An 18,412-nucleotide genomic window follows, 5' to 3' on the forward strand; every position below is an offset into this window, starting at 1 on the left:
ATTTGATTAGGTTGTTTTTCCTAACCATTCGTCCTAGATGTTAAAGAGATACATCTCTTTGGAATGCCCAGGTAGGGGGTTGAGACAGCAGAGTTGAAATCTGGAGATATTTCAGCCCAGATGAAAGGTGCTGAGTAAGCAAAACCAATCACCATTTAAAAGGTATTTTACAAAGGCTGAAAACGCACCCAAATGCCTGAGTGAAATGTGAGCCTTTAATAAAACAAACTTCCTAGGAGCTGGTGGCTAGGTGTGAAGTGTTAATCACTTTTGTTTTCAGAGTGTTAGGTACAACAAGGAAAAGAAAATATTCTTTAACTCAGCAGGTAGTCTATCAAGTTAGTTCAGCCCTTCTAAGAGTGCTTAGCATCAGGGAAAGATGGCTTATAAGGAGCTAAAGAAAACTTCAGAGTTGGCCTCCTAGAATCTCTTAAGAGATTCTTTTATTTCCATTATTCATAACAAAACACTTTCATTGGTTGCTCTTAATCTTTCATTTCAGTTTTACCAAACCTACACATTTGAGTATAGAGGCAGTATGTTATACAGTTAACAAAGTATTTGGCTTCAATTCTGATAGACCTGGCTTCAAATTTTGCCTCTGAAAAGCACTTGCTGCATAAGTCTGGACAAATTGCTAAAGTGTAACTCAGGCCTAGACTAGGACTTGTGAGTTTCTGTATGTGTGATTTCTACAAACATTCAGCATTAATGTTTGCTTGCTTCTGAATGTAATCCTGCAAGTAGACAGACTTACTATTCATCTAGGACTCAAATGGCCATATTTTCCCTCCAGATGGGTGGAATACAGCCACTCTCATGTGAACAACATGGGCCACTAGTCTTGAACCAATAGGACAAACAGCCTCAAAGCATTTCTTCAGTCAGGAGTTCAGGTAACGGCAAGCTTTGTCTTGATTTCTCATCTGTAAGTCAGCTGTCATCTTGCAAAATAAGAGCAAAGCATCTCTAGTTCTTAATCAACTATTTCACACACACAAAAAGGAACTTCTGAATCACTTTTATCGAAGTCAGATTTGTAGATATTAGCCCTCATTGGAATTCCTTCTTTTCCTCTGTCCATTTCTTCCTTCCTTCCTTCTCTTAGAAGTACAATAGCCATGCATAGGCTGATACAACTACTAAATGATATGGTTTCTTTGACCTGCTTCTTTTGAACTGTGCCTGTATCTGACCATAACCAATTTTACTTGATGGTGAATCTTTAGTCAGCCTGGCCCACCACCACCTCTCACTCCTTACCTCCCAGCTCCTAAGAGATCACCATATTGATATTAGATAATGGACAAGTGACTGGCTTTAACTCTGCTGTATTTCAGAACTTTGGAGCTTAATATTCCAGCAGCCTTGACTTCCAGAATTTTTATTCTAGTTTTCTAGGGATGTCAAGTGTTTGTCACCAGGTATAATTGGATAGTTCTCAGTGGGGAATCAATGGAAACAAGAAAACATGATTCTTCATTTTGAAGGTTGTGTTTGGGCTAAAGAATCTTTCTAGGGAGGACAGAAGGAAAGGAAGATTGGAGGAAGGGATGGTCAGAAGCAAAACACTTTTGTGGAGAGAGAGAGAGAGAGAGAGAGAGAGAGAGAGAGAGAGAGAGAGAGAGAGAGAGAGAGAGAGAGAGAGAGAGAGAGAGAGAGAGAGAGAGAAGAGAATAGGATGGAGGGAAATACACAGGTACACAGGTAGGAAACATAACTATGAGAAATTTTATAGCGAGTTTTCTCTAATAAAAGTCTCATTTATCAAATAGAGAACCTAGTCAAAATGTATAAGACTGCAAGTAATATCCCAATTCATAAGTGATCAAAGGATATGAACTGGCAGTTTTCAGAAGAAATTAAAGCTATCTATATACATATGAAAAGATGCTATAAATCAGAGAAATGAAAATTAAAACAACTCCAAGGTACCACCTCACACCTATCAGATTGGCTAACAGGAAACAATGGAAAATGACAAATGTTGGAGAGAATGTGGCAAAATTGAGGTAACACATTGTTGCTAGAGTTGAACTGAGATGAAGAACAATTTGGAACTCTGCCCAAAGGGCTATAAAACTCTGTATACCCTTTGGCCCAGCAATATCACTACTAGATCTGTTTCCTAAAGATTCTCAAAAAGAAGAAAAGGACTTATATGTGCAAATGTAACAGCTCGTTTTGGGGTAGCAAAGAATTGGAAATTGAAGGGATGTCCATCAATTAAGGACCGACTAAACAAGTTATGGTGTATGATTGTAAGGAATATACTATTGTGTTTTAAAAAATAATGAGCAAAATGCTTTCAGGAATACCTGTGAACCCTTACATGAACTGAAGCAAAATGAAGTGGGCTGAGCCAGAAGAACATTGTACACAGTAACAACAATATTATACAATGATCATCTATGAATGACTTAGCTATTCTTGGTAATACAAAATTATCCAAAACAATTCCAATGGATTGATGATAAAAAACATTTTCCATTTCCAGAGGGAAAAAACTGATGGAATCCAAATGCAGGTTGAAGTATACTTTTTTAAACTCTATTTTTCTTTTTGTTGTTATTATTGTCTTTGGTCTGCATTTTCTTTTATAATATGACATATATGAAAATCATGTGTAACCTATATCAATTTGCTTGTTTTCTCAATGGTGGGGGGTGTGGAGAAGGAGAATTCAAATTTTTAAATGAATGTTAAAAAATGTTTTAACAGATAATTGGAAATTTAAAAAAAAATAATCTTCCCTAATGAAAATATATATTAAGAAGGCACTGCATTTTGTTTAATATTCCCAGATAGCAATGCTATGGATTTCAGCATCTTCACTGATGCTACCTTTAATAGCCTGAAAGAGGACTAACCTTTGGCATAATAAGTTTGATTCACCCTTCCCCTTTACAGACTATGTTCAGCTGTGTTAATATTGATGTATTGCTGAGCACCAGAATTATAAATGCAAGCAAATCCATGTGTGGGAGGAGGCATTAAAACCAAACCAAACAAAAAAAAAATCCAACTCATTATTATTTCTCCAGATGCTTTTCTCCAGAGGGACATGTTTGCAACTATTTCACACAGTGTATGCATAAGCTGGGGGAGGGTGGGAAGGGATGAAGGGAAGTTTTTGAATATTTGCAGATGCTTTTTGCTATCTTAGTGTGGGGAAGCACCACTAGATCCCATCTCTGTCATGACTTTGAAATATTTTATTAATGATTTTAATGCACTCCATGAAGTAGGGGTGAGAACAGACAGACGAGAATTCCCCAAGGAGCTCCAACCAGAGACAGCTACACAATGATGCAAGCTAGAGCCAAATTACATCATTTCATGCAATGTAAGGGGTGGTAAGAGGCTAAAAACATGGAGAATTAAGAGAAGAACTTTCTATAGCCCATGACTGATAGAGCCCTCTTGCTTCTTCTCCTTTTTTTGTTTGTCTCATACAATCAAGAAGTACATTTTTGTTTCATCTTTTCCTATTTATTTAGAAAATTTTTAATAAAAAACAAGCCTCTTTTACTTTTTAGTGTCCTCAGATTCATAAAGACAGAGCTGATTAGTAACTAAATGAAATATAGAGAATTGCGTAGGGGAGGAAGGCTAGAGTTGCTCTAAACTCTTATTAGTCATTTTCTCCAAAGTCCTAAACCATGCCTTAGGCTGTTCTCCTTTCCCAGAATTACCACATTTGGTCAATGATGATATCAAATGCATTCTATGGTCTGGGGACCTGCTTAGGGTCCAGGCCCAGACTTTGGCTTGGTTTATTTTTATGTGTCTGGTTTTCTTCAGGATTCTCTCTGGGTTTTGTAGATAAGAATAATGGAGGGGAGGGGGCAGTGACAAAGATCAGCAAAATTGCCAGGTTTGCACAATCTGGAAATGAAGAACCCCATCTATTTTCCCTTTCTCTGACTCCTCAATTGAACAGCTCCTTTACAATTTGCTACATCTTAATGTAAAATTAAAATTCATTCTAAATAAGCTAGAGTTCTGTTGATCATTAAAATGTTGATTATTTCAAAAGAATATGGAGAAAGTGGTGAAATGAGCTTTGAATATGGGAGAAGAGGATTTAGGTTCAAATTCTTTCTTGAGTTCAAATTAACTCTGATACCAGTTGTGTGACTTTAGGGAACTCACTTTAATTCCCTAGACTTCTGTTTCATTATCTCTAAAAAGGATCCTAGTACAACATTTCGTTTTTATTACTTTTCAGAAAGAAAATAAAGAAAAAGTGACAGGGATAAATGAAAATTATAGAATAAAGATATACCTTGGCTTATGCATGTCTAAAAATTTATGTACACCAAAATATTTTTAAAATACTTGAGGGAATCAAACTACTCAAAAGAACCTGCAATAAATTATTTCATAAATCAAACAATATTTATGTAAGATAATAAATGACCCCCCAAAGGGCTGCTGTGCATTTAATTCATCTGAATATATCATTTGCAATCTAGATGTTTTGGCTCCTTTGTCTGGAAATTCTATAGCTTTCCAAGCATTCTATTTGTAGTAATGTTGTGCTTCATAGTAGGTCTCACTATTGTATTTTTCCCTGTTCCTACATAGACTCAAAGGATTTTTAGTTGGAAGGAACTTCTTAAATAACCTAATGCAAATTTATTTTACAAATAAGGAAACCAAGGCCCAGGGAAACCAAATGACTTGCCTAAGGCATCTAGCAACCACACTTTGGTTAATATTTCTTTTGTAAAATCATTAGTCTGATCATCAGAGCAGATGTATCTGATTCAATTCCATTTCCTCTATACATGAGGTAACAAGAACTAGAAATTCACTATTTGTATTTACTTTTCTTACATCCTATTTTGTAGGTGTATTCAATTTCTGTTCACATAAAAAGGTCATGGCATTAACAAAATTCAGCAAAAGAGTTTATTCTGTGACACATCCACATTTTTTAACCAAATCAAATGGAATGTCCTTTTTATCCATTTTCCATTTACGAGATAGAATAATATTTCCCCCTTGATTTTATCTGGAAAAACAACTTTCTTATTTATCAAAGATTTATACCTAGAAGGAACACTAGAACCCCTTGGTCCAACCTTCTCATTTAACAGATAAGGAAACTGATGCTGATAGAGGGTGACTTGTTCAAGGTTGTACACACATACATAATGTAAAAATAAAAATGATAATGGTGAACTAGGCAAATATAGATAGAAAAACTGCCAATACAGATTCAAACTATTCAAAATTGTTATAGATATAATCTATAATAGATATATTATATAATATATGGATAGTATCCATATATTATATAATATATAATTAATATTATAGATATAATATAACATATAGATTATAGATATAATTATATCTATGTATAGATATAATTATAGATTAATAATATAATATAATATAATATAATATAATATAATATAATATAATATAATATAATATATATAATATATATAATATATATAACATATATAATATATAATAGATAGATATAATCAAAAGTATCCCTCAGTGATTAAGTGAAGCTCAAATGTGAACTTCCCTTCAGGGTCAGGTGCAAGGACACCAAAGAGACTCTTATTATAAAAATAAAATATTTACTGAAATATATAAGGATAAAGAAGAATTTCTAATTCAAAGGGATTCTAAATCCACCCAAATAAACTCCCTAGTTCCACAAGGAAATGCTTCTCCTGTGTTTCACAAACTACACTAATCCTCCCTGATCTGACTAACCCAAATTTATACTATCTAAATAAAAACTACCACTATTATCCTTTTAAATCTTAACTTTGCCTTCAAATTATAAAATAGCAAAGGCTAGCTGATTGAGTCTCAACAAGAATCAAGTTAGGACTCTGAACCTTACCAGACTCAGAGTCCAAACCAACGACCAGATCTTTCTTTGGTTTTCTCAGATATAAACCAATCTATAAAAACCACAATAGATAGTCACTAGTGTTTCCCAAGTTGCGAAGGGAAAACACTGAGCTCCTTCAGATCTTTCCCTCATTCAGAGAGGCAAAGATGTTACTTCCTGCAGTCCTGAGAAAAAGTCTCAGTGTGTCTCTGCCGACTTCTAGAGAGAGTAATTGACACATAAAAACGGTTATAATTGTCAACATCTGAAATCAACATGCTCTCTCAGCTCTGCTTCAAACTCCAGTTCTTTTCTCAAGCCAGCCACTTTACTTCTTATTTCTAAACTAATAAAACAATACTTATTTTCTAATATCATCCTTACAATTTTCCCCCTTTGAGCATATGAAGAGATTAAAAATCTCTCCTATATGCTCACTATTCTGTGTAATTCTAAAGCTATACCTAACCTTATTATTATATTTCCTAAAAATAATCTTAATCATATGCTTATCTTATCCTATTCTTATTGCTATACTTTATCTAGGCTACCCTGTACTAGGGATATAAATGAAAGAAAAGAAAATTTCAATGAAAACAAATAATCAATGAAAACATATTTGCAAAAATTCAAGTTCAAAACATACAATTACAGAAATTCAAAATGCAAACTACAAAATGCAAAGAAACAATAAAATACAGTTACAAACTAACATATTTTACAAAAAAACTAAAATCTATCTAAAATAATAACTATGCAAAACTCAATCAAACTTCATTTTACAAATCCTATTTGAACAAATCAAATGAAACTTTTTACTATGCTAAGATCTTATTCTATCACATACAGAAAACCAAAACTAACTACATTAAACTCAAAATCAACTTATTATACTAATAAAATAAAAACTTTGTAATAATTTAGCTATATACGCATCTATATAAATATACAGATCTGTACAATTTCTGCAACTATGTATATGTTAGGTACAAAGTATTTACATGTTGCAGGAGGAAAAATAAACTTCCCCCCTTAAGATAGTCTAAGAAAACTTTAAAGATTTTTTTTTAGAAAGTTATGTATGTTTTCTTGATGTTATCTCCAAGGAACACATAAAGTCTTTCTGTGAGATAGAATCTTATTATTTTAATGTGTACAATTATCATTATTTTCCCAAGGTGATTTATCTATTTATTTATTTCTATGGATACTCATCACTTGGTTATGATGTTGCAGAGTTTGTGAGAAATGTGTCCTATATGTGTATCTTATTTTGTAGTGAATATTTACCAAATCTTTAAAGTTACCTCCTCTACTATTGTCTTCTGTCTTTGTGTTGTTTGTTTGCAACTATAATGAAAGTGTGTAGTGTTAGAATGATGCAAAAATCTTACAGTTCATGTCCATAATCAGTCTGTGTTCCTCTTCTCTGTTGATTTTTTCTGCAATGTCTTTGTTACAGTTCAATTGTCCTTTTTGCTGTCATCTATGTTTCTTCTATTTTGTCTCCTCCTTGTCTTGATCTTGATCTCTGTCTTCATTTCATTCTTCTTCTTCTTGAATAATTTCTTCTTCTGATATCTTTTTGACTGCAATCGTGTTGACTGATGTAATCTGTTCTTCTGCTGCTGCTTTTTTTCACATTTGTACACACATACATAAAGAGCCAAGATCTATGTCTTTTCTTTTATATTTTTATTCCAGTTTAGTAGAAAGAGATGACAACTTTCCTAAAAAAACAAACAAGACCAAAGACAGTGAATCATAATTGGACAAAAGGAAGAAAACAAGCATTTAGTAAGCACCTACCATGTTCCAGGCATTGTGCTAAACAGTTTACAAATATCTCATTTGATTTTTACAATAATACTGGGAGAAAGATGCTATTATTAGCATTTATTACTTTCAAATTATTAATGGGGAATAACCCCATTTTATAAATGAGGAAACTGAAGCAGAGGTTAAATAACTTGCCCAGGGTCATACAGTAAATGTCTGGGGTCAAATTTGAGCTCAGGTCTTCCTGACTCCAGGTATAGTACTTTATCCACTAGATCACCCAGCTACCAATTAGTACTGTATGTATTGAATTCTGTTCCTGGATTCTTTCCTGACTTTATCTGTGTTGGTGTCTTGAGTTTCCACAACTCTAGTTCCCTTCCAAGTGTTTCTCAAGTTCATCTTTTCCTTTCTATTTCTACTACCATTATCTGTAGTCCAGACCCTTATCACCTCATGCTTGAGTCTCTGCCCTAGTTTCTGAAACAAAAACCCTCTCCTGGAAAATCACACATGGAAGCAAATCCCAGTCTTTTTGGGTTCCAAGTATTTGAAATGTAATTAAATTGTGTTTTATGCTAATATTTGTCCAAAGACAATGGGTCTTGGAAATGTTGAATGGGAGTTTCCAGCTACTTATTGTACTCTGGTGATTTGGTGATATTGAGGGTGGGAGAAGAGGTGGGGGGAGTATAGAGATGTGAAGAAACCAATTTTAAAGCAATTGTGTATATGGAATAAGAGGAGGAAAGCCTTTCAGGCAGGAATTATTCAAGAGAGCTGAGCCCAGAAGTTGAACATGAAAGAGCTGGGGGTTGTAGGGAGGGGAAGGGCAGTGTTTATTTAAGAGAGAAGGAGTCTATGCATAGAATTCAAGGGATCTACTGAGTCAGCATTCCAGTAGCTTTGAGGAGAATGGTTACAACATAGCAGACTGTGTGGTATAGTGCAAAGAATACTGGATTTGGAGTCAGAGAAAATGGGTTCATATCCTGACTCCATGGTTTACTAGCTCTATGTAGCACTAGATTATTTATGAGGACTAGGTTTCCTTAACTGTAAAATGAGGGGATGGGATTGATGATACCCATGGTCCTTTCCAGATTTAAATCCCCAATGATCAGGAGGATAGAGATAGAAGCAAAACAGAAAAGGCTTTGTTTCCTTAATACCCAAAAGAACCAAGACAGAAAGGTCTTGTCAGATACAGTGAAAATAATAGGGGAACTAAAAATAACTGTCAAAGCAAGACCTATGTGTGCAGCTGTGGCAAACTAAAGTGGGCAAAAGTATAATTGTGTAGCTGTAATTTGCCAAAATTGTATCTAGCTAAAGGTATAAATCATTGAATGTTAGAACCAGAAGGAACCTTAAATATGATCCATTCCAGAACTGTTGAGAATAAAATGAGATATTTGTAAAGAGCTTTACAAATCTTAAAGCACTATATAAAAGTTGTTATTTTTTCAATTGTTAATTCAATATTTATTGAGTCATTTGTTATATTTATTGAGTACCTACTGTGTGCCTAACACTGCGAGGTAATGTCATTGCCCTTAAGGAGCTTACATTCTACTGGAAGAAAACAACAATAAATTCTGTCCAAGAGACAGTTTCTACTGACTTTGTTTACTGTTCAATACATTCCAAGCAAAATTTTGGAGGTCTAGATACCTTACCTTCTAAATACAAGTTAAGATTCTAAAGTTCATCTTGACACTGATTCTTGGTTAACTTGATAATTCCATTACTACCAGGCTTTTCTGAAAGTCCCTGGATATTTTGCATGGATTGAATTGGCCTGCATTTAAGCACTGATATATATGATCATTCATAGGTTTTGCTGCCTATTTCTAACTAGAGAGATTACCACACATGTATAACATAGAAGTCAAGGAAATGGCATTCTAAATCATTGCTTTCCAAACTCCCCAGGATCTTTTCTGCAATCTGACTTAAAGCCACAATATGCTTATGAATTCATCTATGAAAAGAATTGTAAGTCTATGCCACAAGGCCCATGATTTTTAACTTGACAAGGTCATTTCCCTTCTCTTCCCACTCTTCAGCCCTGATCTGTTGCTCTCACAATAAATGAATCCAGTTGAGTATCTATGATACTTCCTCTGCTTACATTGTTGAGGGGTTCAAAATATCTCTGTAGGAGCTTTGGGATTCCTCACTTGGAGGAAAACACCATAGGTGTTTCTACCATTGGAATCATCTGTGAATAATCTGCTGACGTCAGAATAGGAGATTGCCCTACAGGGAAGAAGACAAAATTAAAAAAAATTTTTTTAATCACATTTATAGCACTGGAGAAATGAGGAAAAATGAAAAATAAGCTTTTTAGTGTTTGAAGTAAAAATTCCACATTCCCAAGAAAAACTTTCCTCAACTCCCCAGTCTTCCTCTCCAAGACCCAACTGAAGGTGTTCCTTCTCCCCTCTGGTTCCCTTCCCCTTCCTGAAACAGCAAGGTCTACTTGGGTGTTGTCTGTCTTTGGGTTTTTTCTATCTAGACTCAAGAGCAGCTATTGGACCCACGAAGTCATTGTTTATGTACACTTCTTTGATGGTAATCATTCCTTAAGGAAAAACTCCAGTGAATCACTCCTCATATGATAGTCTAGTTCTGGATGAATGGAGCTATTGTTTAGAATATCTAATTTATTTTTCAAAATGCATTTATTTGTTAATTAAAATACTCAACTCCTTTCCTTTTTACCCACATCCCATTAGATAGCACATCATTTGACAAAAAGATGTGTGTTTATAAGCAAAACTATTTCTTATGTATTTCTATATATCAGTTCTTTCTCTGGAGAGAGACAATATTTTCAATGAATTTAGGAGTAGCCTTTTCTTAGAGCAAAAGGGGCCTCTGTAAATAAAGCTTTGTGACAAGTGTATACCTGTAAGTTATAGCAGTACATCTGAAATATATTTACACATTCAAATCTCCTTTTTGACCCAATCCAAAAAACATTTTACCATGCAAAGAATAGGAATCTGACCATCGTGACAGATAGGCTGACTGTATCCTTACTCGGTGTTGATGTATCTTATGTGTCTGAGGTTTTTTTTTTTCCTTTGAAAAGAGAAATGCTACTTGAGAGCCATCTGGTGGAATGTTTGAGCAAAAAAGGCTTGAGAGTTTGGCAATAAGGTCTTTTTTTGTTTGTTTGTTTTTTATCCTCCCTCCCCCCCCCACCTTAAATGCAATAAGCTTGTGAAGGCAAAATAGACAACATGGCAAGCTGATAGCCAGATCATCTGTTTCACTTAAGAAGAGGGGGCAGATGTAACTATCATCTGTTTAATATTTCCTGGACCAGAAGGTCTTTGCTCACTTTAGAAGACAGACTGATTCATTTATTTGCTCATATATTTTGAGGGCTGACACATTTCCACTTTCAATGATGGTGGCGTGTGCCAGTAGGACTTACAAAGAGAAGGGTTTGATGTGAACATCACCTACATCATGTAGCTAAGACCTTGTTCCTGTGTTTGGTCCCTAGAGGGTTTCTATGGACCAGCAGGAGTGCCTTGGCTCCATATGCAGTATTTAGCTAAAGGAACTTCCAAAATAAGCAAGCACATATTTCAGTACAGTTTCAGACTGAGGTCTGTGGGTCCTCTTTCATTTTCCATGCAGGAAAACGTTGACCAAACACTTTCCAGGGAGAATACAATCTTATGTTCATTCTGGGCCCTGACTCTTCTAGCAGGGAGGCCCAATGTAGGCAGTCGTTTCTTGTCCTCTAGTCTCCCTGGAAAGCTGAATTCAAAGAATAGTCCCCAGAGCTTTGGGATTTTCCAAATAATCCCATTCAGAATTCCCTTAAAATCTTATTACATAATGTTTATTTATTATTTTAAGAATAGAGGCATTGCTAATCTGGACTTTTTTTCTTCTCTTCCCCCCCCCCCCCAAAAAAAGGAAGAGTAGGCGACATTTAAACAGAAAGGAGGAAATTAGATAACAGATATTTAAAGACACAGAAGCAGCCACAAAGAAGCTTCCAAGCCCCTCCATCAGTTAAGTATGCAATGAGTCATTATAGACCCAGAGACCCTAGAAATTATCTAAGTCAATTCTATTTTTACAGATCAGGAAACTGATCCACAGGGAGATTTGCCTAAGCTAGAAGAAAAAGCATTTAAAGATTAGGCCTCTTGACTTCTATTCCCAAAGCACACTGAAAGTTTTATTCTCCCAGCTAAATGACCTCCTAGTGTTTAAGGAATGCCTAGTCCCTTCTGGTCTTGGCTTCCCAATCTTATTTCCACTCAGGACATTTACTTGGCTTTGCAAGCTGTGGCTGGAAGCTGCCACTCATTATTGTCATCAGATAACATTTATTAAGTGTGGTACCTAGTCTGGGACTTATGATGAGATGCCTTGGCTTTGCAGAGAGAGCTGTGTGGCCAAGAGAATTGGCATTGTTGTTCTAAGTAGCCTTGCATGGATTCCAGGTCCTCCCCCCCACCCATTAAAAGATGAAGGGGGTTGGGTTGAATGTTCTGATAGCCTTCATGAAAGATTCAACCTCAGATAGCCCAACAGCTATAGAAATGTTTAACCAGCATGTATTGGGAACACTTGGGCAGGTAGCCTCACAGAATTTGTCTTTGTGTATCAGTATTTATTAAAAAAAAAACATCTTTTTTTCCCTTTTGGTTCAGATCTGTGAATTCCTGGGAAGCAAATCCTTTCTAATAATGCAAATCTGTAACTGTTTGGCAATTTAGACTCTTGGGAGAATTGTCTCCAAGGTACAGGGCTGAATGCCCTGGCTTTTTCACTGGGGACAATGGGAAGATGATGGATCCACCACTTTCCCTTGGGCTTATCTCCAACATTCTCCCAACACCATCCTTTATGTGTAAACTCCTAACCTTTTTCCCAAGCTGCTAGAGGCCCTTAGGAATTTTAAGCACTCATAATAGCAGCTGCGCAGGTGCCATTGGGGAAATTCCACTCCCAAACTCCGTCTTCTAAATCACCTCATGCTTACAGAAGGTGTGCCTCATTGGAGAGTCAAGAAGGTAAGGGGGAAGACAAGAAAGGCAGTCCTTTTGCCTTTTAAATTTGGGACAGGAGAAAACAGAATGAGCAGCATGGATGGATTGTGGTTATATTATTTTTCATCCCACGCCTCTCCCTCTTCAGAACTTTACTATTTCTGTTCAAGCATCACCATTGCTCTAGTCACTGAGTTCCTCACAACTTTTGTGCCACATCTTCACCTTCTCACATTCCTTCACCCCATATATCCAATCAGCTTCCAGATCTTTAACCCCACATTTCTCATAGCTATCTCCTTCTCCCTACTTCCACAGCCCTTACCCTTGTTCAACCTCTTAGCAATAGGGTCCTAATTGTTCTTCCTTCCTCAAGTTGTTTCCCATTCTGACTGATCCTCTATACAGAAAACAAATGATTTTCCTAAAGAGTAGTCCTAATTATATTCCTTCATTACTCAACAAACCTCAGAGCCTCCCCATTGATTGAAGGATCAAATGTTGCCTCATCTTCACTTCATCTTTAATTAATTTCTATTTCTGTGTTTTGTAAAACATGACAAAGTTAATAGCATATGACATAATTTAGAAATAAATATACACATATTCATGTGCATGCTCCTAACTGAATGATTGGAAGACAAGATCAAAAAGGTTTGAGATCCACTTTCTTAGAGGGAATATTCAGGTACAGTGGCTAGAGTTCACTGGACCTGAGTGAGGAAGACCTGAGTTTAAATTCAACCACAAACATTTAATAGCTAGATGATTCTTCACAAGTCATTTAATCTCTCTGCCTCAGTTTCCTCATCTGAGGATAATAATAGCACTTACTTCCCAGGGCTGTTGTGAGGATAAAATAAATATCTCTAAGGTGATTTGTAATTTTTAAAGTGTTATGTAAATACTAGCTATTATTGTTATTATTATCAACATCCTTGAATAAGAATCATCCTACTCTCAGCTCCATAGAAAAAACTTCATATAAGGAACAGAAGGATTTGTCTTCTATAAGGTTCTGCCAAAGTTGGTTACTTCATGAAGTTCCAGGTATGTGACTATCCTCTGGAATGTGGTTTGCCTCCAGACTAATCATGCAAGCTTTCTCAACTGAGCCATAACCAAAACAAAGCTGGTGACTGGGGGAAGTTTTCTTCAGTCTCTTGGCAGTATCTGACCTTCTGCTGGGTTTTAAAGGGATAATAATTTAATGTAAATAAAGTAACCAGAAAGCACTAAGTTTTACCTTGATCCAAATTTTTCTTGTAGATCCAGTGGCTTTTTTCAGCTTTCTTATTCTCCTTGACCTCTCTTCAGCTCTTGAGACTGATGTCCTCTCCTCAATACTCTCTTCTGTCTAGGTTGGCAGGACACTACTCTTTCCTGTCTCTCTCCTTCTGAGCCTCCTTTTTTGGATCCTCATCCGGATTATACCTTCTAACTGTGTCTCTCTAGGCTCTATCCTGAGACCACTTCTCTTCTCCCTCTATAATTCTTCCCTCAGTGATCCCATCAGCTGCCATAGACTTAATTACCATCTCTTTGTTAATGATTCTCAAATCAACCTGTCCTGTCCAAATCTCTATGAAAACATACAACCACTCATCTCAACTACCTATCAAATGTCTCAAGTTGGATGTCCAGTGGATATTGTAAAAACAAAACATCCAAAATGGAGTTCATTATCTTTCCCTTTAAACACCACCACTGCCATCAACAACAACCTCCCTATTACTATAGGAGGCATTTCCACTCCTAGTGCCTGAGATGCACAACCTTAAAGTCTTCCTGGATTTCTCACATATTTCTCCATATTCCCTCTATCCCTTCAACTCCTCCATTCCTTGTTTCAAAACCTTCCTTATACCCTGATACTTCTTTAATATCCCTTTAACTCTTACACACTATATCTCACCCCTGTATATTCAAACTGCTGCCAATGCCTACTCTAACCCATCCTCCATTCAGCCTCCAAATGGATTTTGCTAAACTCAATGTCCCTCCCTTATTCAACAAACTCCAGTGGCTTCTTATTGCTTCCAAGATCAAATATCAAGGTGCTGTTTCACATTCAAACTTCTTCATAACCAGGTCCCCTTGCAAGTCTTCTTACATATTATTCTTTCACATAGTCTTTTCAATTCAGTGACACTGGCCTCCTGGCTATTCCATAAGACACTTCATCTCTAAGCTTCGGCTATTTTCTTTTTATGTCTTCTATACCTAGTTTGATTTTCCTCCTTTGTTCCACCTACTAATTCCCCTGGCTTCATTTAAGCCCCATCTAAAAGGCTCTTCTTTTGCAGAAAGATTTACTGCAACTTTCTTAATTCTAGTGTCTTCTCTCTTTTATTTCCTATTTATCCTGTATGTGACTTGCTTTGTATATATTTGTTCATGTGTGGACTCTCCTATTAAATTGTAACCTCTTTGAGGACAGGTACTACCTTTTGCTTCTTTTTGTGTCCCCGTGGCTTAGGACAGTGCCTGGAACATAGTAGGTGCTTAATAAAAGTTTTATTGATTAGTACATTTCACAGAATAACAAAACTGGAAGAGATCAAGAAGGTAATTTTCATCTATTTTTTAAAAAATCATAAATGAGAAAATGGAGGCTCAGAAAGATTAAGGGGACCATTTAATATTTTTATTATATCTCACAAACCAGGAAAGTGAGCTCAGGGAGGACCTAGGTGACATGAATAATCAACTTTATACCTAATCTCTTGGGATCATTCATTTAGCAGTGAAAAGGACCTAGTTCTGATATAGTTAGAGATTGTATTAAGTCATTTAATGTCACTGGTTTTCAGTGGGTATATAGTCCAGCTCCTGCATTTTAAAATTGAGGAAACTAAGGCCCTGAAATTATAAAACTTTTCTTCCAAGTTACAGGTAGTAGACCATGAATTCTAACTGAGATCCTCTGAATTCAAACCCAGCATTCTTTTCATTACATCACACTGTTGCACTCCTTTGTCACTGCTTTTTCCATAATACCTTAAGGCACAGATATTAAACAAATAGAAATGGAGACTGCTAAAATTTTTATAGTGAGGTTTCCACAAACTCATTATTGACTAGTTTTAAAATGTAATGCTATCTATGTTTTATTGTATCTTCCCTTTATTTTGTTAAACATCTCCCAATTGCATTTTAATCTGTTTCTTCCTGCTTGTGGATAATGTATTTAACAGTTTTGTCCTAGGACCTCAATGGTCTTCTATTTCAGAATCCCCTGCTTTTATTTCAACCAACTTTTTCCTTCTCTGCATGTCCTTCCCATTGGGTATTTAGCAAATGGAAAGAAATCTTCTAATATAGAAAGAGAATGTTGGGTCATGTGGTACAAGAGGACCCAAGGAAGCAAATCCTACATTTGAGCAGAATCAAACAACACTTCAACATTTGTATATTATGGCTGTCAAAACTAGCCAGACACTAACTCCACCTCTCAGTGTCTTTCAGTTTGTAACCTACAGTTATTCTAGTATGACTGATACCAGTGGATATAGAAGGAAAAGGAAGAATGGCTGATCTAATGAAGGAGATAGTTCTTCATGAGAAAGGTCTCAAGTAACTATGAGCAACTCCACACCATATTATAGGTACTACATGTTAAAAAAGAAAGACACTGGATTGAGAGATGATACATGGACCTAGTCCTAATATAGTTGGATGCTTTAGTAAGTCATTTAATGTCATTGATTTTTAGTTCAACAAAATATTTATGAAGTAGTTGCTATTCACCAGGTACAGTTGTACTGCATCAACAATTCTCAAAGTGGACCCCTGAGGGCAGAGTTTTGCTTTGTAAATGTTTAACAACCAGCTCTCTTAAAAAAAAAAGTTTGCCCACAGCATATTTTCAAATTTAATCTGAATTGACATTTTTCAGTCACTTGCTTAAGTCTAGATTATCAACAAAATAATAAATCAAGTCCTGATTTGAAGTGTTTGCCAATTTCTGAGTGCTCATACTGAAAATGTAATAATCAACTCCCCACAGCTAGTTCAAGCTGGCTCCAGCATACTCCTACAGGGGTTCCTAATATTCTTTCATGATCCACAACACCCAAACTATTTTCATACTAATAGTAAGATGTTTTAATTTCTAGTGTGATTAATATTGATAGATATGTCTCACATAAACAAAATTCTTGAGGGATTGTCAATAATTTACAAAAGAGTAAAAGGGTCTTATGATCAAAAAGTTTATGAACTCCTAGACTAGGTCATCCCTAGAATAATGTAAACATTAAATTTTAGAGATAGAGGGCCTTAGAGATCACTCAATCCAATTTCCACCATTCACAGATGAGAAAATTGGGGACTAGAGAGGTTCAAGTTATTTTTCCAGTGCTAATATGATTAGTTAATGGTGCATAATCATTGAGATTTCTTCTAATTCTAAAATGAACAATAAAGGACAATGAAAAATGAGAAAGTAGGCTATTTAGAAAAATAAAACTTGTTTTTTCTTACTGTTGCTTTTCTATGTTTTCCTCAAGAATATACCCTTATGAATCCACTTCTCTTGTTTGCCTAAAGATTTGTACTTGACTACACTAAAGATAAAATAGATGGAATGACCTCCAGGAACTGATGCATAGTGAGAGGAGCAGAACCAGGAGAACATTGTTCATAGAGACTGATACACTGTGGTCCAATCAAATATAATACACTTCTCCATTAGTGGCAATGCAGTGATCCTGAACAACCCGGAGGGATCTACGAGAAAGAATGCTAGCTACATCCAGAGGAAAAACTGTGGGAGTAGAAACACAGAAGAAAAACAACTGCTTGATTACATGGGTCAAGGGGACATGGCTGGGGATGTAGACTCTAAATGATCATCCTAGTGCAAACATCAACAACATGGAAATAGGTTCTGATCAAGGACACGTGTAAAACCCAGTAGAAATATGCATTGGCTACAGGAAGGGGGGGGGGAGGTGGGAGAAGAATATGATTCTTGTAATCAAGGAATAATTTTCTAAATTGACTAAATAAATTTTTAAAAAAGATCAAAAGAGATTGTAGGGTAATGGAACTGGCTAGGAAAGCAGGCAAAGGAACATTTGTGTGAGCCATGAATGTGTGTCTATCTGTCTGCAAATCTGGATGTATCTGCTATGACAAAAGGCTTGTCAAACACAGAAGACATTAGTTGTCTATGTATATCATGGAGAGGTGTGTGTTTTATACTATTATAACATTTCCTTCTTTTACTGTTACTTTTTCTGATTTTGAAGCTATTGTTTTCATTTCTATTTGGATTTTTTTTTCTGAATACTGCTTAGTTCTCCATGTTCTTTGGCAAGATATCTTAAAGTTGCATAAACCTTGTCATGCCTAAATTTCCACAGATATAAAATGAGGGGAATGGACTGGATTAACTTTAAGCTTGCTTTTATTCTGTGATCTGATTATTCCTTCTCAGTATCTTGGGCCCAATCCCATATACTTGCTATCAAATCTACAGAGAGGGAAAGAGACCAAGGCAATATCATAGGAAAGCATTATGAAATGGGGTGGGGAGAGGCAGAGCTCTCATTGACATTTGCAAGGTTAGGCCAAATGCTGAAAGCAATTATTTTCCTAAGGAATTTCTGACCCAGCCAAGCCAACTCCTGTGGAAAATTGGTGCCCCTCTAGACTGTGTCCTCCAGTGCCTGTTTCAGCCTGAAATAATCCAGTTGCTAACCAGAAGTTTTCACAGTTGAAATGTTAGCTCTTG

The sequence above is a fragment of the Monodelphis domestica genome, chromosome 1, assembly GCF_027887165.1.
Source record: "Monodelphis domestica isolate mMonDom1 chromosome 1, mMonDom1.pri, whole genome shotgun sequence".
Lineage (NCBI taxonomy): Eukaryota > Metazoa > Chordata > Mammalia > Didelphimorphia > Didelphidae > Monodelphis > Monodelphis domestica.